We start from the raw sequence: 27,182 nt of genomic DNA, 5'->3' as shown, positions 1-27,182 counted from the left end.
GGAGGCGACCTAGACAGAATATATGGTGTTGCTCCTCCATCCTGAGAGTGGCATCATTGTGGCAGAAGAAGAGGCCACTCACAATCTCATTTTGTCAAAAAGCTCCATTAAAATCGGCACTGAATTTTCTCCTATTTTGCAGGGACACTTTAATGATGCCAAAATTAGCACTAAGAACTCACTCTGAGCTGTGATGCTAATTTACATCTGAACCATTTTTGTTAATTACTGCACAGCTAAAACGTGGTAAAGCACTTTAGTAATCACAGCAAAAAGCCTCTTGGTCTGAGCATTAATAATTAAAGAAGAGTTCAATAAACATTGAACTGGTCACTACAGACAGCAATTAAAGTAATTATCTGTTCTTGTTTCTGTCAGTCTCTGGGACATGCAGCCCAAAAAATACAGGTCTTTCAGCTCACCAAATCAGTTCCAACCATTAAACATCCATTACAGAATATGAATCAGATGGTGTGGCATAATTCCTGTAGTGTGTTGACCCATGGATACACTTAACTATGGATTAATTAGTGTTTTATACTGGGGTTGCCTGGTCCAATATAGAGGCAGATTTAGTATCTGATGAACCGAACTTTAGCATTGTCCTGTCATTTAACAACCACCTTATCTCTCTGGATCACGAAGGATCATCCAGTTTCTTCTGACTCAGCCATCCCTAACTAAGCTGGCACCAGGCAAGTGACTTAGTCCTTGCAAATGTCTGTGAAAGGTAAGAAGGAAAATTCCCAACTGTTGCTTCAAATACCATCCAAGGAGTTCAAAACGTAATATGTGTCACAAATAGGGCTTATATTAGGAAAAATATGCACCAATTTATCTTTGAACATATGGGGCCTGTGTACTATCTTAAACTGAATTAAGATATGGCGTGCACAGATAGTTGAATTTATAATAAATTTTACTCCATTGATTATCTGAAAGTGAATGTTGAAGTTCTACTTCCCAGGTGCGTTGAACCCTATCATTAGGCGACATGCGAACATTCATTAACTGTTTATAAATGATAGCTATTAACCGTTTTCGAAAAGGTTTAAACTGAAAAATAACATTAGCCAAATTTAAAGAGCAGGCCGAGGGGTAATTCGGTAAAAAATCAGGTAAAAAATTCCTAACCTGTAAATATCTGAAAAAATGTGTATTAGAGATATCATATTTATCCATTAACTGTGAAAAAGACATTAAACAGTCTTGTAAAAACAAATGTAAAGAAGTTTTTATTCTCTTAATTTTCCATGTTAAAAAAGCCTTATCCAAAGTTGATGGTTTAAAAAAGAAATTTGAATAACTATTACTAGAAAGTAGAAAATCATTTAAATCAAAAAATCTATGAAATTGAAACCAAATTTTTAAAGTATGTTTAACAATAGGGTTAAGAGCTTGTCTACCTATTCTGGAGAGCGAAAACAGAAGAGGAGCTCCTAATAAAGAAGCTAACGAAAACCCCATTACTGAATTTTCCTCCATCTGTAACCATGAAGGGCGATCTTGGTCGTCTATATCATAAGTCCAAAAAGTAAAATAACGAATATTAATTGCCCAATAATAGAATCTAAAGTTTGGAAAAGCCAGTCCTCCATCTTTTTTTGATTTTGCAATAAAAGTTTATTCACTTTAGAGCTTTTATTATTCCATATATAAGACAAAATCAGAGAATAAATTGGCGCATATTTTTCCTAATATATGCCCTATTTGTGACAGATATAATGCAGAAGTGGCCACTCTAACTCAAATGTTTTGGTCATGTGTAAGTTAAAATAATTTTTGGAGGGATGTGTTTGGAATATTATCTAAAGTTATAGATATGGATGTTCAACCTAATCCACTTACAGCAATTTTTGGGATTATTCCAGAGGAAGCAAGCAAAGTGTCTGCTTCCGCCCAACATGTGATAGCTTTTTCAACTTTACTGGCTAGGAGAGCTATTTTGCTACACTGGAAAGAATCTAATCCACCTACTGTTTTTTATTGGCTCTCCTCCATCATGTCATGTCTAAGCTTGGAGAAAATTAGAAGCCGGACATTTTACACATCCTTTAATTTTGAACAAGTCTGGCGACCCTTTATTCAATATTTTCACATGATTTAATTTATTTTTATTTATTTACTTTTCTTTATTCTCTTTGGGGAAAATCCTTATCCATGAAGGTTCGGAGATCACTGGAAGGATGTGCTTTTTTCTTTCTTTTTTTAAAATTTTATCCTCGATTGGACTGCCCAATCTTTCTTTTTCTTTCTTTTTTTCTTTCTCTTTTTTTTTGTTTCAGTTTAGTTAGTGGGTTTTTTTTCTTTTATCAATAAATTTCCAATTTTTTTTATGATTGTTATGAGGAGTTGTAGTTTTTTTTGACCATTGTATATATAACAGCATAATATTTTACCTATTTGATTTTGACATTATATACTTTCTGTTTTTATTATTGCTGTTTATATGTCTTTTATATTATCTATTTGCTAAACTCCTCCTCTGATTTGTGTATTCTTTATTTGAAAATCAATAAAAAGATTGAAAAATGAAATGAAAAATGAAAACATAATATGTGCAAACTCCAAATATAATGTGTTGCCTGTGGCAGCACTAAGAAAAATCAGATCAGGCTCAGTCATGGATTGTAGGAATTTTCCAGATTACTTTAGAACATAGAACATTACAGCACAGTACAGGCCCTTCAGCCCATGATGATATGCTGACCTTTTAACCTACTCTATGATTAATCTAACCCTTCCTGCCTACATAGTCCTCCATTTTTCTATCAAACACGTATTTCTTAAATGCCCCTACTTTATTGAGCCTGACACCTTTTCCTGGATTGTTTCACTCCCAGGAAGTTACCTGATAATGCTTCATTAGTTTGGAAGAGGCTGAGGGAAGAAATGATTAACCATGATGCTTCTGACATTGTAGTCTACGACAATGTTGTCGGAGCAAGTGGTCTTTTCATCACTGTTGATTTGGTACATTACTCTGTGCTCCTCCCCACAATCCAGTTGAAGCCCTATATTTATCATACCTCACGCTCATTGGTTGTTAAACCTCATGTATATGAAAAAGATCTTGGTGGGAATTCAAAGGTTCAAAGGTCCAAGTCAAGTCAAGTCACTTTTTATTGCTATTTCCACCATAACTGCTGGTACAGTACACAGTAAAAACGAGACAACATTTTTTAGGACCATGGTGTTACATGAAACAGTACAAAAACTATACTGAACTACGTAAAAACAACACAGAAAACAACTACACTAGACTACAGACCTACCCAAGACTGCATAAAGTGCACAAAACAGTGCAGGTATTACAATAAATAATAAACAAGACAATAGGCACAGTAGAGGGCAGTAAGTTGGTGTCAGTCCAGACTCTGGGTATTGAGGAGTCTGATGGCTTGGAGGGAGAAACTGTTACATTGTTTGGTCGTGAGAGCCGGAATGCTTCGGAGCCTTTTCCCAGATGGCAGGAGGGAGAAGAGTTTATATGAGGGGTGTGTGGGGTCCTTCATAATGCTGTTTGCTTTGCGGATGCAGCGTGTGGTGTAAATGTCTGTAATGGCAGGATGAGAGACCCCGATGATCTTCTCAGCTGACCTCACTATCCGCTCCAGGGTCTTGATATTTGAGATGGTGCAATTTCTGAACCAGGCAGTGATGCAGCTGCTCAGGATGCTCTCAATACAACCCATGTAGAATGTGATGAGGATGGGGGGTGGGTGGGAGATGGACTTTCCTCAGCCTTCGCAGAAAGTAAAGATGCTGCTGGGCTTCCTTTGCTATGGAGCTGGTGTTGAGGCACCAGGTGAGATTCTCCACCAGGTGAACACCAAGAAACTTGGTGCTCTTAACGATCTCTACCGAGGAGCCGTCGATGTTCAGCGGGGAGTGGTCGCTCCATGCCCTCCTGAAGTCAACAACTATCTCTTTTGTTTTGTTCACATTCAGAGACAGGTTGTTGGCTCTGCACCAGTCCGTTAGCCGCTGCACCTCCTCTCTGTATGCTGACTCGTTGTTCTTGCTGATGAGACCCACCACGGTCGTGTCATCGGCGAACTTGATGATGTGGTTCGAGCTGTGTATTGCAGCACAGTTATGGGTCAGCAGAGAGAACAGCAGTGGACTGAGCACGCAACCCTGGGGAGCCCCCGTGCTCAGTGTGATGGTGTTGGAGATGCTGCCTCCGATCCGGACTGACTGAGGTCTCCCAGTCAGGAAGTCTAGGATCCAGTTGCAGAGGGAGGTGTTCAGGCCCAGTAAGCTCAGTTTCTGAGGAATGATTGTGTTGAATGCTGAACTGAAGTCTATGAATAGCATTCGAATGTATGTGTCTTTTTTGTCCAGGTGGAGGGTGATGGCAATGGCGTCGTCTGTTGAACAGTTAGGACTGTATGCGATCTGCAGGGGGTCTAGTGAAGGGGGCAGCAGGGTCTTGACGTGCCTCATGATGAGCCTCTCGAAACACTTCATGATGATGGATGTGAGTGCAACGGGACAGTAGTCATTGAGGCAGGACACTGAAGACTTCTTCGGCACGGGGACGATGGTGGCAGCCTTGAAGCACGTTGGAATGACAGTGCTGCTCAGGGAGATGTTGAAGACATCAGTGAGAACATCTGCTAGCTGGTCTGCACATCCTCTAAGCACTCTGCCAGGAATATTGTCTGGTCCAGCAACCTTCCGTGCACAGAGTTCTCCTCACATCAGCCACGGTGAGACAAAGCACCTGGTCGTTTGGGGGAGGGGCCAATTTAATGTCGGAGAATTGTATACAATATACACCCTGAAATCATTTTTCTTCACAAACATCCACGAAAACAAAGAAGTGCCCCAAAGAATGAATGACAGTTAAACGTGAGAACCCCAAAATCCCCCCCAGCTCCCCACTGCGCGTAAACGGCAGCGAGCAATGTTCCCACCCTCCCCTCCTCAATTTGCCAACAATTGAATTATAATTACTCAGAGTTAATAACTGATAGGAGTCTGAGTTTAGTTCCCGGTGACCACCAGGGTCCCAGATACCTAGCTTTCCACTCAACTTGTATGTGTATAATCAGGAGAACCTGGAATTGTCATCCACCAGCAAACATTGCTACCAAAGGCAGCGTCCTCAAGTTGAGTCACGAACAAATTCCTTTCACTCCTTTTATGGATACTAAGTGCTGCTGGAAGATCATCATCTCAGTGAAAGATATCCACCATTAAACACAATAAACAGCATCCAATATCAAGGACTGACAGCATCCAGGCCATCAGGAAGGAGCTTTAGGTCCCACTCCACCAGGTTCAGGAACAATTGTTACCCTTCAAACATTAGACTCCTGAATCAGTGTGTGGATAACTTCAATCACCTCAAAAATGAACTGATTCCACAACCTATGGACTCAGTTTATACAACCCTGAGATTTGTTTTCTCACGGGCATCACAGTATGTCCAAGAAACATGATCGTATCAATGGAAGACCACACCCAACTGGGAGGACAAACAAACAATGTGCAAAAGACAACAAACTGTGCAAGTAAAAAAGAAAAGAAAATAATAATATTAAATCAATAAGCAATAAATGTTGAGAACATGAGATGAAGAGTCCTTGAAAGTGAGAACAGGTTGTGGGAACAGTTCATTGATAGGGCAAATGAAGTTGAGGGAAGTTATCACCATATACTTTGATGCCTTGACTGATCAGGAAAAGATCAACTTCTGCCTTAAATATACACACAGACTTGGCTTCCGCTGCAGTCTGTGGCAGAGCATTCCACAGATTCAGTAGTCTCTGACTAAAAAAAATTCCTCCATAGCTCTGCTCTAAAGGGTCACCCCTCAATTTTGAGGCTGTGCCCTCTAGTTCTGGAAATCTCCACCAGAAGAAGCATCTTCTCCACATCCACCCTTTCTAGTCTTTTCAACATTAGGTAGGTTTCAAAGAGATCCCACGCACCCCCCGCCCCCAACATTCTTCTAAATTTCAGTGAGTATAGGCCCATAACTGCCAAAGCCTCCTCATATGTTAACCCCTTCAATCCCAGAATCATCCTTGTGAACCTCCTCTGGACTCTCTCCAATGACAACACATCCTTTCTGAGATTACGGGGCCCAAAACTGATAACAATACTCCAAGTGCAGCCTGACTAGTGTCTTGTAAAGGCTCAGCATTATCTCCTTGTTTTTATATTCTATTTCCCTTGAAATAAATGCCAACATTGCATTTGCCTTCTTTACCACAGACTCAACCTGTAAATTAACCTTCTAGGAGTCTTGCACAAGGACTCCTAAGTCCCTCTGCATCTCTGATGTTTGAATCTTTTCCCCATTTAGATAATAGTCCGCACTATTGTTCCTTTTATGAAAATGCATTATCATCCATTTCCCAACAATGTATTCCATCTGCCACTATTTTCCCAATTCTTCCAATTAGTCCTGCTGCAATTGCATTACTTCCTCAGCACTACCTACCCCGCCACCTATCTTCTTATCACCTGAAATCTTTGCCACAAAGCCGTCAATCCCATTATTTAAATCATTGCCAAACACTGTGAAAAGTAGCAGTCCCAATACTGACCCCTGAGGAACACCACTAGTCACTGGCAGCCAACCAGAAAAGGACCCTTTTATTCCCACTCGCTGCCTCCTGCCTGTCAGCTATTCTGCTATCCATGTCAGTATCTTTCCTGTAATGCTAGCGTGGGGGTTGACGGGAAGAAGGAAAGGAGCTTGTTTTGCTGTTGTTGCTTTGTTGCTTATTGGGTTCTCTGTTCTGCCGAGCATTGTGGGCATGATACGTTGGCACCAGAACGTGACATGACACTTGCGGGCTGCCCCCAGTGCATCTTTGGGTGTGCTGGTTGTTACTACAAATGACACATTTAAAAATTCAGAGTAAATTTATTATCAAAGTACATATATATGACCATCCTGATCTTCACCTCCCCTGCCCCCACCCCATCTTCCATCATCCCCCCCCCCAATCATCAAGGATTCACCTTCACTACTGAGCAGGTGAGAAGGGCTCTGCAGAAACTCAGACATGGCAAAGCATCGGGATCGGATGGTGTGAACCCCAGGGTCCTGAAGGAGTGTGCTGAACAGCTGTGTGGTGTCTTCCAGTGCATTTTCAATCTGAGTCTCAGCCTGGAAAGCGTTCTGACTGTGTGGAAAACATGTGTGGTCCCAGCACCCAGGAAGGGCCGACTGAAAGTCTTGAATGACTACTGTCCAGAGGCCCTGACCTCACACATCATGAAGACCTTAGAAAGGCTGGTCCTGGCTCACCTCCCACCCCTGGTCAGATCAGCCCTCGATCACCTGCAATTTGCTTACCAGGAGCACATTGGAGTCAATGATGCTGTCATCTACCTGCTGAACAGAGTCTACTCCCATTTGGATAAGCAGGGCAGCACTGTGAGGATCTGGTTTTTTGATTTCTCAAGTGTCTTCAATACCATACAGCACTTAATGCCGGGGGAAAAGCTCCGTTCAATATTGACTCCCTTCCTGTTTACCCTGTATACCTCAGACTTTAGATTCAGCACTGAGTCATATCATCTGAAGAAATTCTCTGATGACTCAGCAACGGTTGGGTGTATAAAGGGAGGATGGGAGGATGAATACAGGGCCCTGGTGAGGACTGTAAAATGGTGCAAGTTGAATCATCTGCAGCTCAACATCAGTAAGACAAAGGAGATGATGATGGACTTTAGGAAGACGAAGCCTGCACTGCTCCCTGTTACTATTGATGGTGAGCACATGGATGTGGTGAGGACCTACAGGTACGTGGGGGTGCACCTGGATGACAGACTTGAGTGGAGCACCAACAGAGAGGCTGTGTACAAGAAGGGCCAGACTTGCCTCTGCTTTCTGGGGAGACTGAGGTCATTTGGAGTACGCAGGCCTCTCCTTCACACGTTCTACCAGTCTGTTGTCACCAGTACAATCTGCTATGCGGTGGTGTACTGGGGCAATGGCATCAAAATGGGTGATGCCAACAGGTTCAGTAAACTGATTAGAAAAGCTGGCTCTGTCAAACTGAACACACTGGAGGTTGTGGTAAAACATAAAACGCTAGGGAAAACCCTGGCAATTCTGGACAATGTTTCCCACCCTCGACGTGCCACCATGGCTGGACAAAGGAGCACTTTTAGTAATAGACTAAGACAATGGAGAATGTGTGGAGCAGGTTAAGACCTACAAGTATCTGGGAGTACAGTTAGACGAGAAGCTAGACTGGACTGCCAACACAGATGCCTTGTGCAGGAAGGCACAGAGTCGACTGTACTTCCTTAGAAGGTTGGCGTCATTCAATGTCTGTAGTGAGATGCTGAAGATGTTCTATAGGTCAGTTGTGGAGAGCGCCCTCTTCTTTGTGGTGGCGTGTTGGGGAGGAAGCATTAAGAAGAGGGACGCCTCACGTCTTAATAAGCTGGTAAGGAAGGTGGGCTCTGTCGTGGGCAAAGTACTGGAGGGTTTAACATCGGTAGCTGAGCGAAGGGCGCTGAGTAGGCTACGGTCAATTATGGATAACTCTGAACATCCTCTACATAGCACCATCCAGAGACAGAGAAGCAGTTTCAGCGACAGGTTACTATCGATGCAATGCTCCTCAGACAGGATGAAGAGGTCAATACTCCCCAATGCCATTAGGCTTTACAATTCTACCGCCAGGACTTAAGAACTTTTTAAAGCTATTATTAATGCTTTTTGAGATGGTGATTTAGATGCATATCATATTTTTTTTACTGAGTTAAGTATTGTATGTAATTAGTTTTGCTACAACAAGTGTATGGGACATTGGAAAAAAGTTGAATTTCCCCATGGGGATGAATCTATCTATCTATCTATCTATCTATCAACTGCGCTTCTCCAAAGAGATTGTTCTTACTCTCGGTCGTTAGGTAATGAGTCAGCCTATAGTCAGGGTAGTGATGACCCTCTCCTGTTAGACTGTTGTGGTAACTTATGTTGTATTCTTTCTACTTCTCATATTTGTGTCTGTGCACTAGTAATGCTACTGTGACACTGTAATTTCCTTTGGGATCAATAAAGTATCTATCTATTTATACATACCCTGAGATTCATTTTCTTGTGGGCTTTAAACAGTGAAAAGAGAAAAATTCAATAGAAAGAATGAAAAACTCACATACCAGAGACTGACAACCAACCAATCTGCAAAAGATAACTGACTAATAAAAAAGAGATGATGATGATGATGATGATGATGATGATGATGATGATGATGATGATGATGATGATGATGATGATGATGATAATAATAATAATAATAATAATAATAATAATAATAATAAATAAACAACAAATATCAAGAACATGAGTTGTAGAGTCCTTAAAATTGAGTCCATGAGTTGTGGAATCAGTTCAGTGCTGGGTTGAGTGAAGCTTTCCCCTCTGGTTCAAAAGTCTGCTGGTTGAAGGGTAATAACTGTTCCTGAACCTGATGTTATGTTTTCATGTACATGTGATAAATAAATCTGAATCTGAAGAATCCAAATGTTGGAGACATAAGGAACCGCCAAGTGAAATCCAGCGGAGGAACTCAATGTTTCTGGCGCTGTACTCGCTGGTTTAGAAGAATGGTGGGGTGGGGGTGGGTTGTTCTCATTAAATCCTATTGAATATTGAAAGACTTAGATACAGTGTACATGGAGAGGATGTTTTCAATGGTGGGGGAGTCAAAGACCTGAGGGCACTGTTATAAAATAGAAGAATGCCTCTTTAGAGCAGAGGTGAGGAGGAATTCCTTTTGCCAGAGGGTTATGAATCTGTGGAATTCATTGTCACAGATGGATGTGAAGGCCAAGTACTGGGTATATTTAAAGCAGAACTTGATAGATTTTTGATTAGTAAGGGCATCAAAGGTTAATGGCAGCAGATAGGAGAATGAGCTTGAGAGGATAATAAATCACCCACGATGGAATGGTAGAGCAGGCACGATGGGCTGAATGGTCTAATTCTGCTCCTACGTCTTATAGATTTATGGATAATGGGACAAATTGGTTCACAAGGTTGGAGTAATCTACTTTTTACTAGGTGAGAAGGGCTGTTGATGAAAAGTGAGCATTAAAGCTTTCTGACCGGTGTTCTACCCGACCAAAACAATGCTTAATTGAGTTCAGAGAGAGTAAATGCTCTAAGCTCTGTCTCTGTGCTGAATTTTAAAGAATGCTTTGAAAACCAAAAAAAGATTTGTCCTTGCCCGCGGTAGGTAATTAAAAGTGAGAGATGTGGCTATTGTTAAAAGACAACACGCATCCTCAATCTCCTCTGGGACTTAGCAAATCAGAGCAACTGTTAAACTCCTATCAACAGTCTGCCAGTCTCCATTTAACAAGGAGCAATTCAGGAGGCACTATTTGGACACTGTCTCCAGTTACCTATTATAAATGCTTCGCTGAATTATAGAAAAATATTGATACCTTCTGAGTGCAAATTCATTCTACCTTGGTCAGAAAATTAACCAGTTCTGGTACACCTCGATGATGCTACTCTCTCAACACCCATGACTGTGTGGTGAGGCACAGCTCAAATGCCATCTATAAATTCGCTGATGACACCTCTGTCGTTGACAGAAAACCAGATGGTAATGAGGAGCTGTGCGCAAGTCAACCAGATCATCAGATTGAGTGTGTCACACAAACGACATCACAGTCAATGTTAGCAAGCAATTGATTATGGATTTCAGGCAGGAGAAGTTGGAAGAACACACATCAGTCCTCACTGAGGGTCAGTGGTTGAAAGGGTGAGCAGCTTCAATTTCTGGGTGTCAACATCCCAGAAGATCTACAGTACTATGCAAAAGTTTTAGGCGCTTGTGAAATAATTCTGTGAAAATAAAATAAATGAAATGTAAAGTTTCTAAGTATCAAAAAAATTGCTCAAAAGAACAGTAAACAGTAAAGAACTAAGTCATATCAATATTTGGTGTGACCGCTCTTTGTCTTTAAGACTGCATTAATTCTCTTCAGTATACTGTCATGTAGTTTTATAAGAAAATCGGCTGGTAGGTTGTTCCAAGCATCTCGGAGAACTTGCCACAGTTCTGCAGACTTTGATTGTCTCGTTTGCTTCTGTCTCTTCAGGTAATCCCAGACAGCTTTGATGATGTAGAGACAGGGGTCTGTGGAGGCCTGAAACCATATATAAAATCTAGGGTGCCTAGGGCTTTTGTACAGACTTGTATATTGGGCCCTATACATTCATTCAGTCATGAGTAAGGCACCTCATTAGCAGTTTGAAGATATTTGGTATTTTACCAAAGACTTGCAAATTTCTACAGATATACAATGAAGAGCATTCTGGTATGTTGGCTTTAATGCACAGGATCACAAGAGGCTGTAGAGGGTTGTACTCAGCCAGCTCCATCATGGGTAGATACCTCCCCACCATCAAGGAAATATTCAAGAGGTGGTGCATCAAAAAGGTGGCACTGTGGCGACCCACTTTCTGCTCAGGCGAACCGGCTCACAAATAGCCAGCGCACGGGGGGAGACTTTGGTAATGCACCTCTGACGTCGTTTCCGCCCGGAGAGGGCGGGCACTAGGGATTTAAATGCCAGCGTCGCGAAGTTTGAATAAACTAGCCTCCAAACGACTTACCGACTGCGTGTCGTTATTTCAGCGCTGTGTGTAGCACATCGCTACAGCACCATCATTAAAGACCCTCACATCTGGGGCATGCCTTCTTCTTGTTACTAGCATCAGGTAGAGGTACAGGAGCCTGAAAGCCCATTCTCAATATTTTAGGAACAGCTTCTTCCCCGCCCCAACCAGATTTCTGAATGTTCCATGAATCCATGAACACTGCCTTGATATTTTGCACTATTTACTTAGTTTCATAACTGATAGCAATTTTTATGCCTTGGACTGTACTGCTGACACAAAACAACCTGATAATAATCCTGAATTGTATTCTGTACAGATTTGATCTCATTGTTTGAGATGGTAATTGGGGACGGCGCAGAGAAGATTCACAAGGTTAATTGAACAAAAATGAAGCAATTTTAACCAATCTTCAAAAGAGTTCGTGACATGCATATACAAAATATAGGAATTGTAAACAGGAGAAGGCGACTCAACCCCTTGAGTCTTTTCAACTCAAAACCCTTATTCACCTCTCTGAACTGTCTACATTTCCCACTGTCTGGGGAAGACAGCCAATGACCCTTCCCCACATGGGTCATTCTCCCTTCACCCCCCCCCCCACTCCCACCATCACTTTGTTTGGGCTGTAAAAACAAATACTTGAGAACATGTGCCACCAAGTTCGAGGACAGCTTTTATTCCGCCATTGAAAGAATCTCTTGTATGATAAACATTTGCTTGGCCTCTCAGTCCACATCACCCATGTTCCTTGCTCTTTATGTGGCGACCTACACTGTATTTTTCTAACTGTAACTATAAAACTATATTCTGCATAATGTTCTTCTTCCCTTTTGTATTACCTCAATGTACTTATGTACGTAATGATTTGACTGGATGGCACACAAGCCTGAGCTCTTCACTGATCTGATCACAGTCTCAACTCTGCCCTCCTGTCTATCCACTGAAATCTGTTGTTTACTAGAATCTACTTACATCCGTCTTCACAATGTCCAAAGCCTTTGCTTCCAGTGGCCTTTTCACCAACTATGTTCTGAAGACTCAGCACAATTTGATCGAGAAATAACGGCCTCAGTTTTACCTAAAATGGTTTGACCCATCATTTTTAAACATTGACTTCAACTTCTGGACTTCCTCACAGGAGAAAATTCTGGTCACTTGCTTACAGAAAAGACATTGATGAGACTGAAAGAGTACAGAGAAAAAAATTTTACAAGGATGTTGTCAGGATTTGCGGACCTGAATTATGGAAAGGTTGAATAGGTTAGGACTTTATTCCTTGGAGCAAAGGAGACTGAAGGAAGATTTGTAAAGAGGTATATAAAATTAACAGGGGTGTAAATTGGGTGAATACATGCAGGGATTTCCCCTTCATACTGGGTGAGAGCAGAACTAGAGATCATAGGTTTAGGGTGAAAGGTGAAATATTCCCGGGGAATCTGAGGGGAAACCTTTTCACACACGTGCATGGGTAGGTACGTGGAGGTGTAGGGAGGGCAATTGTCCAGGTATGGGTCGATGGGACTAGACAGAATAACAGTCTGGTATGATCTAGATAGGTTGACGGACATGCTTCTGAGCTATGGAGCTCGATGACTCTATGGCTAAAATTCTGTCCACAGTGTCAAGACCGTCTTATCGGCAAGATCATTGATGTTGACTGTCGATGTCAAGATCTTTTATGTTTCAATTAGTCTGCTTCTCACTCATCTGACCTCTCCAACCTTCCCTCATAAGATAACCAACCCATTCCAGGTGCTTGTCTACTAAAATTATCCAAACACCCATTTTTTTAAAAAACTTTTTTTATTGTGTTTTCAAATAGTTACAGAATAAAAGTGTATAAAAAAGAAAATATGTGTTACTGTTCTTGATGACGTTATTATCATGAACATTATTTTTATTCACATCCATGTCACTAACATCTCAAGAGTACAACAGTTTGCGCAGTACTCCACATCAACAATTCCTTATATAACTAAAAAATACATCTGTACTTTTGTGTAACATTCCGCCATAAAAAAGTAAAATTCTATCTGCTTTCCTCATTACTTCTGCACCTGTGTACCAGCCTTCTCCAAACTGAGGCCAACCAGATCCTTATCAACTCTGAGCTCTACAATTCCTCACCAATAATGTAATATGCTTCTGTTATTACTCTGGACAACACATTTTCTTGAAAGTGCTGCTTCCTCAGAATTTTCTTTTTGTTTATGATAGGCTTCTCGCTTAAGTGTCCAACAATAATCAGCCAGCATTGATGGATTCCAGTTGCCCTGATAACATTTCTCCATGACTGCAATAAGCTGGTGAAATCTTTCACCACTCTTGTTACTGACAGTGCCAAGATTTTCAAGGAAGAAGTCTAAATGGGAATGCAGAAAATTAATCTTTACTGACATGTTGCACTTTAAGGTTATGTATGCTTGTAGCATATTGTCAACCAGTTGCACATAGAATGGTGCTCTGTAGTTGTCGAGAAAATTTTTCAGCAGCTTCCTTGAATGCCTTCCATACAATTTTCTCCGGTCCCACTCGAAGTTCTTGAATTGTCTATTATTGATGATCTGTTTGATATGTGGACCATCAAAAATGTCTTCCTTAATCTTGGCATCAGTTATTCTGGTTTGAATTATGAATTGAAACAACAAATATAGGGGATTTCAAATAAATGTTGCTTGATAAGGAAAATTCATGGTGATTTTCATGATCAGCAGCTCAAAATTTATTCGATACACCCAGAAGTATTCAGGAAGCAAAATCTTTGTTTTCTGGTGTTATTGCTCCTTTTGAAATGGACAGTTGTACATTTCCCCATACTATCTTCCATTTGCTCAGCTCTTTAGAACATAGAACATAGAAAACATACAGCATAATACAGGCCCTTCGACCCAAAAAGCTGTGCCAAACATGTCCTTACCTTAGAACTACCCAGGCTTTACCCATAGCCCTCTATTTTCCTTAGTTCCATGTAGCCATCCAGGAGCGTTCTTAAAAGACCCTACCGTTTCCACTTCCACCACTGCCACTGGCAGCCCATTCCACACACTCACCACTCTCTGTGTAAAAAACTTACCCCTGACATCTCCTCTGTACCTACTTCCAAGCACCTTAAAACTATGTCCTCTCGTGCTAGCCATGTCAGTCCTGGGGAAAAGCCTCTGTCTATCCACATGATCAATGCCTCTCATTATCTTGTACACCTCTATCAGGTCACCTCTCATCCTCCATTGCTCCAAGGAGAAAAGGCCAAGTTCACTCAACCTATTCTCATAAGGCATTCTCCCCAATCCAAGCAACATCCTTGTAAATCCACTCTGCACCTGTTCTATGGTTTCCACGTCCTTCCTGTAGTGAGGCTACAAGAATTGAGCACAGTACTCCAAGTGGGGTCTGACCAGGGTCTTATATAGCTGAATCATTACCCCTCAGCTCTTAACCTCAATCCCACGATTGATGAAGGCCTTCTTAACCACAGAGTCAACCTGCGCAGCAGCTTTGAGTGTCCTATGGACTCGGACCCCACGATCCCTCTGATCCTCCACACTGCCAAGTGTCTTGCCATTAATACTATATTCTGCCATCATATTTGACCTAGCAAAATGAACCAACTCACACTTATCTGGGTTGAACTTGATATCCCACTTCTCAGCCCAGTTTCGCATCCTATCAATGTCCTGCTGTAACCTCTGACAGCCCTCTACACTATCCACAACACCTCCAACCTTTGTGTCATCAGCAAGTTTACTAACCCATCCCTCCACTTCCTCATCCAGGTCATTTATAAAAATCACAAAGAGTAGGGGTCCCAGAACAGATCCCTGAGGCACACCACTGGTCCCCAGCCTCCATGCAGAATATGACCCATCTACAACCACTCTTTGCCTTCTGTGGGCAAGCCAGTTCTGGATTCACAAAGCAATGTCCCCTTGGATCCCACGCCTCCTTACTTTCTCAATAAGCCTTGCATGGGTACCTTATCAAATCCCTTGCTAAAATCCATATACACTACATCTACGGCTCTACATTCATCAATGTTGTTGCTTTGCAGCTGCTTGTGCATGGGAGGGGGATTTAGGGGAGCTTTAGGGCTCGAACATTTTAACTGTCATTCACTCTTTTCGGCACTCTGTTTTCACGGATGTCTGTGAAGAAAAAGAATATCAGGATGTATATTCCATATTAAATTGAACTACAGTATTGAACTATTGATATTTGGAAAGCATCACATGCAGATGTTGTCATCCAGCAGCAAAATAGAATAAATATTAGGAAACATTGGGGATTGTTAGGAATGACAAGGAGAATGACAGGAGAGGGTGACAGAAAGATTTGAGTCTGGAGTTTATATATTTGAGGCTGGTATCTAAGATGGTAGATTCATCTTTCAGGCCAGTAAAGGAACAGTCTGAAGAATCACAACATTCATCTCCATGTCTCAAGTACAATATGAACAGTATGCTTTTGAAGCAACAAACAATCTGCCGGAGGAACTCAGTGGGACAAGGCGCATCTGTGGAGGAAAAGAAGTTGTCAAAGCTTCAGGTTGAAACCCTGCATCAAGATGGAAGTAGACTTTTGATTCAAATCCTCGACAAATTCAGATTCATTTATTTATCACAGGTGCATCAAAACATACAGTGAAATGAGTTATTTGCATCAATAACCAACACTACCTGAGGATGTGCTGGGCATATGGCTAACATATCCCACAATGTTCGCAGAACATACTAGCAGCAACAACAGGACAACGACAACAAAACAAGCCCTATTCCTCCCTCACACCCACTCACCCACCTACATACCCCCACACACAGACAATCCTCTAACTCCAAGACAGGCTGTTTCTGGGCCTCCAGCCTCCAGAGGACTCACAGACTTTGGGCCTTTGACAACCCCAGTAGACTTGCAGGCCTAGGTTTCTGATATTGGGCCTCAAGTTCTGTCCCTCCATAGATACTGTTCAAACCATTGCAATCCTCAAACAGATTTGTTGCTGCTCCGGATTCCAGCATTTTCAGCCTCTTCTTTCTCCACTATAATACTCAATAATAGAGGTATATAATAATGTATTAGGTGCTTTATCCTCACTAAATCATAGACATGCCAGCCAATGAGAAGCAAGCCTCACCTCAGACAGTGTCAGAAGACATGTCATAGCGTATGAAGAGTCAGAGTCACATACAACAGAATAGAGTCGCGTGCTGCATATTAAGAGCAGCCAATCTGCCAACACCGACTTCTCATTGGCTCTCCAGTTCCCAGCATGGGGGCATCTTCCATGATGCAGTGAGCTATTTCCATTCCCCTAAATGCAGGCGCAAACTGGACACCTCAACTCTGCAGCAGAATTCTACACAACCACAATCTTTAATCACATTTCCTGACCCAGTACTCAATCTTCAATTACCATCAAAACAGCAGATCAATACTGTTTCAGTCTGAGGAGTGAAAAGACTTGCTAGGAACTACAACAAACAACAAACTTTCTTGGCAAGTTGGAAACAATATGTGTCTAGTAATGCTGAAACTATCTGTACATGATTGTCAAGCTGCAGAAAGTGGTTCATGCAGCCCAGCCCATCACATGCAAAGCCCGCTCCGCCAGTGTTATTGAGTAGCTTACCAACAGATTCCTATACTGAATTAAATATTAGGAGGTACTGAAACAAAAAAAAACAGAAACTCTGCAAGAACCTAGCTCATTAAGCAGAGAAATTCATCAACATTTCCAGTTGACGACTCTTCCTCAGATTGGGTGGCTGGGAGAAATGAATTATAGCTTTCAAAGGAGACTGCTACAAAGAAAGCTGGGCCATGGTCAACCAGAAATGTTGTGAGGTGGACATCCTGGTAGGATAGTATCTATTATTTCAGCCTCAGATGTCCACTGAATCCAGTGGTTTGCTGGTCCATTTTGGAGAGCAGTTGGCAGTGAGCCACCTTGGCATGTACACACCAGAGCAGGGTGCCAGGCTTACTTAATGTAAGATGTTAGTTAACCCAATACATTTTTAACGACAATGTCGACAAAATCTTACTGGCTAGTACATTTATTTAGTTACCTGAATTTAAGTTCCAGAGCTGCTGACATGGGCTTTGATCTCATTTCTCTGAAGCAAAGGTCCTGTAACTTACATGACTAAGTCACAAAATTAAACGTTTGGACAGATTCAGAATAAAAACTCAGAAATGATCATTTGTGTCATTAATAAAACTGACTAATGACCTTATTCAGCCAGAAGTTGCTGTATGTGTGACTGTTTACAGATTAATTCATTTCCCTTAAACAGCAGCTATACTTCATTAGGAGTTTGAAGAGATTTGGTATGTCAACAAACACTCTCAAAAACTTCTATAGGTGTACCGTGGAGAGCATTCTGACAAACTGCATCACTGTCTGGTATGGGGTTGGGGACTACTGCACAGGACCGAAAGAAGCTGCAGAAGGTTATAAATTTAGTCGGCTCCATCTTGGGTACTAGCCAACAAAGTACCCAGGACATCTTCAAGGAGCGGTGTCTCAGAAAGGCAGCATCCATTATTAAGGACCCCTAGCACCAAGGGCATACCCTTTTCTCGCTGTTACCATCAGGTAGGAGGTACAGAAACTTAAAGGCACACACACAGTGATTCAAGGGCAGCTTCTTCCCCTCTGCCATCCAATTCCTAAATGAACATTAAACCCTTGGACGCTACCTCACTTTTTAATATATATTATTTCTGTTTTTGCACTATTTTAAATCTATTCAATATATGTATACTGTAATTGATTTACTTATTTATTATTATTATTTTATTTTTTTTTCTTCTATATTATGTATTGCATTGACCTGCTGCTGCTAAGATAAACCTGATTCTGATTCTGATATTAATTAATTGCCATTGGACAAGTGTGCACATCCCAAGGGCCAAGATAACCTGAGATTTTTGATTCCATGAATTATGAATGCCATTAAACTGTCAATGACATAGAGAAATGGCAGGAGGTACGGGAGCCTTACATCCCTCACCATTAGTTTCAGGAACAGGTATTACCCTTCAACCATCCTAAACCATCGTGGATAACTTCACCCATCTCGACACTGAACTGATTCCACAACCTATACACTCACTACCAAGGACTCCACAACTCATGTTCTCAGTGTTATTTATTTACTTTTCTTCACTGTTTACATGATTTGTCTTCTTTTGCATTTTGGTTGTTTTCATGTATAGTTTTTCATCATTTTTATTGTAATTTCCTGTAAATGCCTGCAAGAACATGAAACTCAAGGTAGTATATGTACTTCAATAATAAATTTTCTTTGAACTTTGAAATCTCATGTCATAATCCAAAAATTTTACAATCCAATCTCTTCGCAGTCATGATCTTTTTATACATGGAAACCATTCTTAAATCCTTATTCTCTTTATGTATATAAGGTATTGCAATGCACAGATATCTCACTCGAATTAATCTCTTAACTGCCATGAAACTACATTTAAATACTACAGCTCCCGATCTCCTGCAGGGGTTAGAAAGGACCCAGAGTAAGCTGATTGACACCTATGTTACCTTATGTTTCCCTTTTCTGAGAAACTAGCTGTATTTGATTCAACCTAAATATTAGAGCTCTGATTCTGTTGTACCTGAGGGATTTGTAGCCATTTAAGTACTGTGGAGGTCTACCCATTTCTATGTACCTACTACAGCAAGCAATGTGTGTGCAGCAAATCCCACCAGCAGTGTAATAATAAAACAGCTACCCTATCTTTGTGAGGGTGATTGACACCTGGATAGTAGATATGAAAATAATATCATCAAATTTTTTATTTGCACTGGATAGATGCTCATTTTAACCCCAGTCAAAAGATTGCATCACTTAAGTCACAATACCATAAGACATGGAAGTAGAAGTAGACTGTTTAGGCCCTCATACCTGCTTTGCCATTTCATTAAGGCTGATTTATTATCCCTCCCAAACCTATCCTCCTACCTTCTCGCCGTAACCTTTCACGTCTTTATCAATCAAGAAACTATGAATTCTACAGATTCAGCACCTGCCGGTTAAAGAAATTCCTCTTCATCTATGTTCGAAAGGGAGATCTTTGTATTCTGAGGCTGTGCTCTCTGGTCCTAGATCCCCCATTATTGGAGACATCCTCTCCATGTCCTTTCTTTCTGGGCCTTTCCCTATTCAATAGGGTCCAATGAGATCCCCCCTCATTTGTTTAAACTCCAGTGAGCTCAGAGCCCAGAGTCATTAAACACATTAGACAGTGAAACTCTCTAAACACTGCTCTGGAATGCCTAACTCATATTTCGAGCCATAGAGTCATAGAGCACCACAGCCCAGAAACAGGCCCTTTGGCCCATCTAGTCCATGCTGAATTAATATTTTGACTATTACCATTGACCCACACCATGACTGTAGCCCTCCAAACCCTTCCCAACCATGTTCTTCTATAACTTCTCTCGAACCTGCATACACCACTTCCACTGGCAGCTCATTCCATGCTCTCACCGGCCTCTGAGTGAAGAAGTATCCCTTCATGTTCCCCATAAATGTTTCACCTTTCACCCTTAACATACGACCAATATTTTTCGTCTCACCCAGCCCGAGTGAAAAAAGGCTGCTTATATTTACCTTATCTATGCCCCTCATAATTTTGTGTATCCATGTCAAATCTCCTGTCAATTCCCTACGTTCTAAGGAATGAAATCTTAACCCTTTTTAATCTTTCTCTATATCTCAGATCAATTCTAGCAACAGCTTTGTAAATTTTCATTGTACTCCTTCAGTTATTGATATCTTTCTAGTGAGTAGCTGACCAGTCTCGGTGTTATCCGCAAATTTGCTGATCCAGTTTACCATATTATCATCCAGATCACTGACATAGTTGACAACCAACAAGGGACCGTGCGGCACACCACTATTCACTGGCCTTCAGTCAGAGAGGCAACTATCTACTATCACTTTCTGGCTTTTCTTGCTAAACCAATGTTGAATCCAATTCACTACTTCATCCCAAATGCCAAGTGACTGAACCTTCTGGATCAGCATCCCATGTGGGTCTTTGCCAAAGGCTATGCTACAGTCCATGTAGACCACAGGCTCCCAACCTGGGACCATGGATCTCTTGGTTAATGGTAGGGGTGCATGGCATAAAAAAGGGTTGGGAACCCCTGATGTAGACAATGTCCACTGCCTTTCCTTACGGCTGCTGTAACCCTATGGGTAGAAATGAAACTTGCGTCCAGGAGTTCTGAAACGTTGAGTGAAATGTAGGATGAAGATTAGTCCTCAGGGGTGGATCATATGATTCTAACCAGGCTGACCTATGAACTTTTAAGGACATAATGTCATGGAGGGGTAGAGTACAGAGGTGGGTCCTTCAACCCACCACATCTACGTTGACACTTTTGCCCCTCTATACCAGTCTCATTTGCCCTCAGTAGGTCTGTGTTCTTCTATGTCCTACATATTCAAGTGTCTGTCTAAATGTCTCTTGGGCTTAGTGTGTGATGAGAGACTTAGGCGAGGTTGATTTGGACCCAAGTGCTGGAGTATCCGAGATTAGGATCAAGACGCAATACAAGACTGAAACAAAGACAAGTTTCTAAACTAGGCACTAGACGAGAAGGCAAAGCCGAGCTGACGATTGAGCATCGTACCTCAGTTCAAGCGCTCTTTAAATATTAAAACCCTGGGGCCAAAACATGGCCAGCAATTAGTGGGGCGGCCCTGAATCTTTAAAGGGGCTGTGCTAGCTCCAGAGAGTTAGAAACATAGAAACATAGAAAATAGGTGCAGAAGTAGGCTATTCGGCCCTTCAAGCCTGCACTACCATTCAGTATGATCATGGCTGATCATCCAACTCAGAACCCTGTACCTGCTTTCTCTCCATACCCCCTGATCCCTTTAGCCACAAGGGCCATATCTAACTTCCTCTTAAATATACCCAATGAACCAGCCTCAACTATTTCCTGTGGCAGAGAATTCCACAGATTCACCACTCTCTGTGTGAAGAAGTTTTTCCTCATCTCGGTCCTAAAAGGCTTCCCCTTTATCCTTAAACTGTGACCCCTCGTTCTGGACTTCCCCAACATCGGAAACAATCTTCCTGCATCTAGCCTGTCCAATCCCTTTAGAATTTTATACGTTTCAATAAGATCGCCCCTCAATCTTCTAAATTCCAGTGAGTATAAGCCTAGTCGATCCAGTCTTTCTTCATATGAAAGTCCTGCCATCCCAGGAATCAATTTGGTGAACCTTCTCTGTACTCACTCTATGGCAAGGATGTCTTTCCTCAGATTAGGGGACCAAAACTGCACACAATATTCTAGGTGCGGTCTCACCAAGGCCTTGTACAACTGCAGTAGAACCTCCCTGCTCCTGTACTCAAATCCTTTTGCTATGAATGCCAACATACCATTTGCCTTTTTCACCGCCTGCTGTACCTGCATGCCCACCTTCAATGACTGGTGTACAATGACACCCAGGTCTCGTTGCATCTCCCCTTTTCCTAAACGGCCACCGTTCAGATAATAATCTGTTTTCCTGTTCTTGCAACCAAAGTGGATAACCTCACATTTATCCACATTAAATTGCATCTTGCATGAATTTGCCCACTCACCTAGCCTATCCAAGTCACCCTGCATCCTCCTCACAGCTAACACCGCTGCCCAGTTTCGTGTCATCCACAAACTTGGAGATGCTGCATTTAATTCCCTCATCTAAATCAATATATATTGTAAACAACTGGGGTCCCAGCACTGAGCCTTGCAGTACACCACTAGTCACTGCCTGCCATTCTGAAAAGGTCCTGTTTACTCCCACTCTTTGCTTCCTGTCTGCCAACCAATTCTCTAACAACATCAATACCATACCCCCAATACCATGTGCTTTAAGTTTGCACACTAATCTCCTGTGTGGGACCTTGTCAAAAGCCTTTTGAAAATCTAAATATACCACATCCACTGGCTCTCCCCTATCCACTCTACTAGTTACATCTTCAAAAAATTCTATGAGATTCGTCAGACATGATTTTCCTTTCACAAATCCATGCTGACTTTGTCCAATGATTTCACCTCTTTCCAAATGTGCTGTTATCACATCTTTGATAACCGACCCTAGCATTTTCCCCACCAGCGATGTCAGACTAACTGGTCTATAATTCCCCGGTTTCTCTCTCCCTCCTTTTTTAATAAGTGGGGTTACGTTAGCCACCCTCCAATCCTCAGGAACTAATCGAGAATCTAAGGAGTTTTGAAAAATTATCACTAATGCATCCACTATTTCTTGGGCTACTTCCTTAAGCACTCTGGGATGCAGACCATCTGGCCCTGGGGATTTATCTGCCTTTAATCCCTTCAATTTACCTAACACCACTTCCCTACTAACATGTATTTCCCTCAGTTCCTCCATCTCACTAGACCCTCGATCCCTTACTATTTCTGGAAGATTATTTATGTCCTCCTTAGTGAAGACAGAACCAAACTCTAGTTTAGGGTGTCTAAACCCCGGAGGCTAGTGCAGTTAGGTATGTGTCATAACAGAGTGATTACATCTGGGTCCACCATTTCCTCTGGAAGGACTGAGCTGATTTGTGAGTTACTGCTGTCTTCTCAATGACAGCTCATGATTGCCATCCAATGCAATGTGGTATGTACATTGTTAAAGAACAAAGTAAGCAAATAATGAAAAGAGGATCAAACCCAGCGTTCCTGAAGTTTTAACCATACCTAGTCTTAGTGAATACTGTATTTGTTACATTGAATAAGAACATAGCACATAAAATATAGAGCAGTACAGCACAGTAAGTGTCCCTTTGACTTATGATGTTGTGCCGGCACTTTCACCTCAAAGATCAAGCTAAGCCCTCCCTCCCACATAGCCCTCCATTTTCCTTTAATCCATGTGCCTATCAAAGAGTCTCTTAAATGTCCCAAACATATCTGCCTCTGTCACCACCTCCACGTTCCATGCACCCGCTGCACTCTGTGTAAAAGAAAACGACTTCTGACTTCCGCTATACTTTCCTTCAAATACCTTAAAGTTATGCCCCCTTGTATTAGCCATTTCTGCCCTGGGAAAAAAGTCTACTTGATCAATGTTTTCCGCCCCCCCCCCACCCCACCCCACTGTCTTCAACTATCACCTTCTAGATCGTACTCCATCCCCTCACACCACCTTCTTATTCTGGTTTCTTCTTCCTTTCTTCCCAATCCCGATGGAGTCCCGGCCTGAAATGTCAACTCTCTATTCCTTTCAATAGCTGCTGCCAGACCTAATGAATTCTTCCAGCATTTACCGTGTGTCACTCTGGATTTCCAGCATTTGCAGAATCTCCTGTGTCTATGCCTCTTAACATTTGTACACCTCTGTAAAGTTACCTCTCACCCTCCTTCTCTCCAAAGCCCTAGCTCGCTCAGTCTGTCTCTTCACTAGACATGTTTTGTATTGCAGACAACATCCCGGTATGTGAGAGGAAGAGAAGAGATTAAAGAAATAAATAAAATAATCGTTCTTGTGCTGTGAGCAGAAGCCTTTATAAATTTGCATTGATTTTGTAACTTTAATGATCAAGAAATTTCAGAATCAAGTTATTGTTTCAAAAGCATTGGCCACTTCAAACACTGAATCTTCTGTATTTTCTGTATAAATAAAAACACTGTATTTTCTGGTTAATCAGGAGATTAATAACATAAAACTTTATTTCTGATATTAATACATATCATTTTTAAGCTTATAGATACTGTTATTGGGTATAATTTTAAGGCTTATAAATATTAAGCAAATATTTAATTTACCATGAAACCAATTTCTGAACACCAATAGAAATGGAAATTGATTCTGTTTTAAGTCATTTTCAATTTTAATTTGGTATTACTCACTCTCAATACTTTGATTGAAATGCCTTTTTCTTGTGTTAAGCCAGCTTTTGCTCTATGAATAAAAATGTGCAAAATGTATCAAGCAATGCTTTCAAATTGAAGAACTTACGTGATGTGTTATTGCCTGACTTCGTGGGATCTTTAGAGTTCACATTCAGTGGAAGTTTGAATTTAAATTTTCACTTATGAAAACAATGAAATGTTCCAGAGCATTTTGCACCTTGAAAACACACTCCCATAATAAGTCGTTTAAATCTCTTCAAACATTTATGACACGGTGAAATACCAGTGAACACTTTCTAAGTTGTTCCGTTGAGAGAGAAACAGAGTTAACGATGCAGAAAAAAAACTATCCTTTATCAGAATCCATTAACGTGTATGTTGCCCAAAAGCATTAACTCTGTATCTCCTTCCATGGATGCTGCTTGACCTGCTGATTTTCAGCATTACAGAAATCATTCCATTCGTGAGACTGATTGGAAGTTATTAAAAATGTTCATGTGCATACTTCCGGTGTGAACACATAAAGACGTGGCATCATTGTGGTTAGTGCAATCACTTTACGGTGCCAGTGATCACCGCATGGCTTCGATTCCTGTCTTTGCTTGTAGAGCTTATACGTCACCCTGTGTCCATGGTTACTCTGGTTTCCTCCCACATTCCAAAGACATGTGGTTAGGGTTAAGGTTAGTGAGTTGTGGGCATGCTATGTTGGCGGTGGAAGCGTAGTGACGACTATGGGCTGCTCCCAGTGCATCCTCAGTCATTCATGGTCATTAGTGGAAAACAAAGCAAAGTGGATAAGTCACAGCCCATCACGGGTAAAGACCTCCCCACCACTGAGCATTTCAACACAAACCATTGATGCATCATCAACAATGCCCACCACCCAGGACATGCTCTCTTCTCACTGCTGCCATCAGGAAGAAGGCACACACCAGGATCAGGAACAGTTATTACCCCTCAACCATTAGGCTCTTAAACCAAAGGGGATAACTTCACTCAACTTACTCCATCGTTGAAATGTTACCACCACCTATGGACTCACTTTCAAAGATTCTTCATCTCATGTTCTCGATACTTATTGCTTATTTATTTATTATTTTTCCTTTTGTATTTGCACAGTTTGTTTTCTGCACACTGACTGAACACCCAGGTTGGTGCAGTCTTTCATTTATTCTATTATGGTTATTATTCTATTATGGATTCACTGAGTATGCCCACAAGGAAATGAATCTCAGGGTTGTATATGGTGACATATACAGTGCTGTGCAAAAGTTTTAGGTGTGTGTATATATATCTATATATCTATATTCACACACAAGTGAAAGGGGAGGGAGTGGGAAGCACCAGAGAGACATTCTATAGTGATCAATAAACTAATTGTTTAGAAACAAATGACATTCCTTGGTGTCTCAGGGCTGGATGTAGCTGCACCTGTGACACCCCCCACCCCTGGCACTTCTTTTCTGCCACCTGTCCCAAACACCTCCTCGCCAGTACCAGTATTCTTTCCTTCTGCTAGATTTACAAACTCATTTTCCGGTCCACGTTCAGTAAACTTGTGGCACAAATCAGTACAAAGGGGTATGATTTAGTGGCCATTCCAGAGACGTGGCTGCAGGGTGGAGAGGATTGGGAATTAAATATCCAAGGATATCAGGTAATACAGAAGCATAAGGAAGAAGGTAAGGGAGGTGGGGTAGCATTCTTAATTAAAGATGAAATTACGGCGATAGTGAGAGATGATATAAGATCTAAGGAGCAGAATATTGAATCCATCTGGGTAGAGATTAGGAACAGCAAAGGGAAAAAGTTGCTGGTGGGAGTTGTCTATTGTCATCGAATAATAACATTACAGTGGCACAGGCAATAAACAAAGAAATATCTGAGGTTTATAATAATGGATAGCAGTTATCACGGGGGACTTTAACTTGCACATAGAACGGGTGAATCAAGTTGGTTGAGGCAGTCTTCAGGAGGAATGCATCCATGAAAGCTTTCTTGATTAGCATGTTGCAGAACCTACAAAGGAACATGCTATCTTAGATCTGGTCCTGTGCAATGAGACAGGTAAAATTAGTGATCTTGTAGTTAGGGATCCTCTTGGAAAAAGTGATCACACTATGATTGAGTTTCTCATACAAATAGAAGGTACAATAGTTCAATTGAAAACCAGTGTATTATGCCTAAACAATGGACACTACACTGGGATGAGGGAGGATTTGGCTAGTGTAAACTGCGAATACAGTTGAGGAACAGTGGAAGACTTTCAAAGAGATTTTTCATGGTGCTCAACAAAAGTATATTTCAGTCAAAAACAAGGACAGTAAGGGTGGTGAGAACCAGCCTTGGATAATGAAAGAAATAAAAGAAGGCATCAAACTAAAAGCTCATGCATACAAAGTCACCAAGAGTAGTGGGAAATTGAAAGACTGGAACACTTTAAAAAGCAACAAAGCAAAAACAGGCAGTAAAAGTTTTTATAATTATATAAAGCCGAAAGGGGTGGCTAAAGTGAATGTAGGTTCCTTGGAGGACGAGAAGGGGGAATTAATATTGGGTAATGAGGAAATGGCAGAGGCTTTAAATGACTATTTTGAGTCATTCTTCACAGTGGAGGACACGTCTAACATGCCAAAGAGAGATGTTATGGATGTAATGAGAGGTGAGGACCTTGATACAATA

Source organism: Hemitrygon akajei, chromosome 4 (genome assembly GCF_048418815.1).
Source record: "Hemitrygon akajei chromosome 4, sHemAka1.3, whole genome shotgun sequence".
NCBI classification, from domain to species: Eukaryota; Metazoa; Chordata; class Chondrichthyes; order Myliobatiformes; family Dasyatidae; genus Hemitrygon; species Hemitrygon akajei.
The sequence above is the reverse complement of the archived record's forward strand: the minus strand, read 5'-3'. Positions refer to the sequence as shown.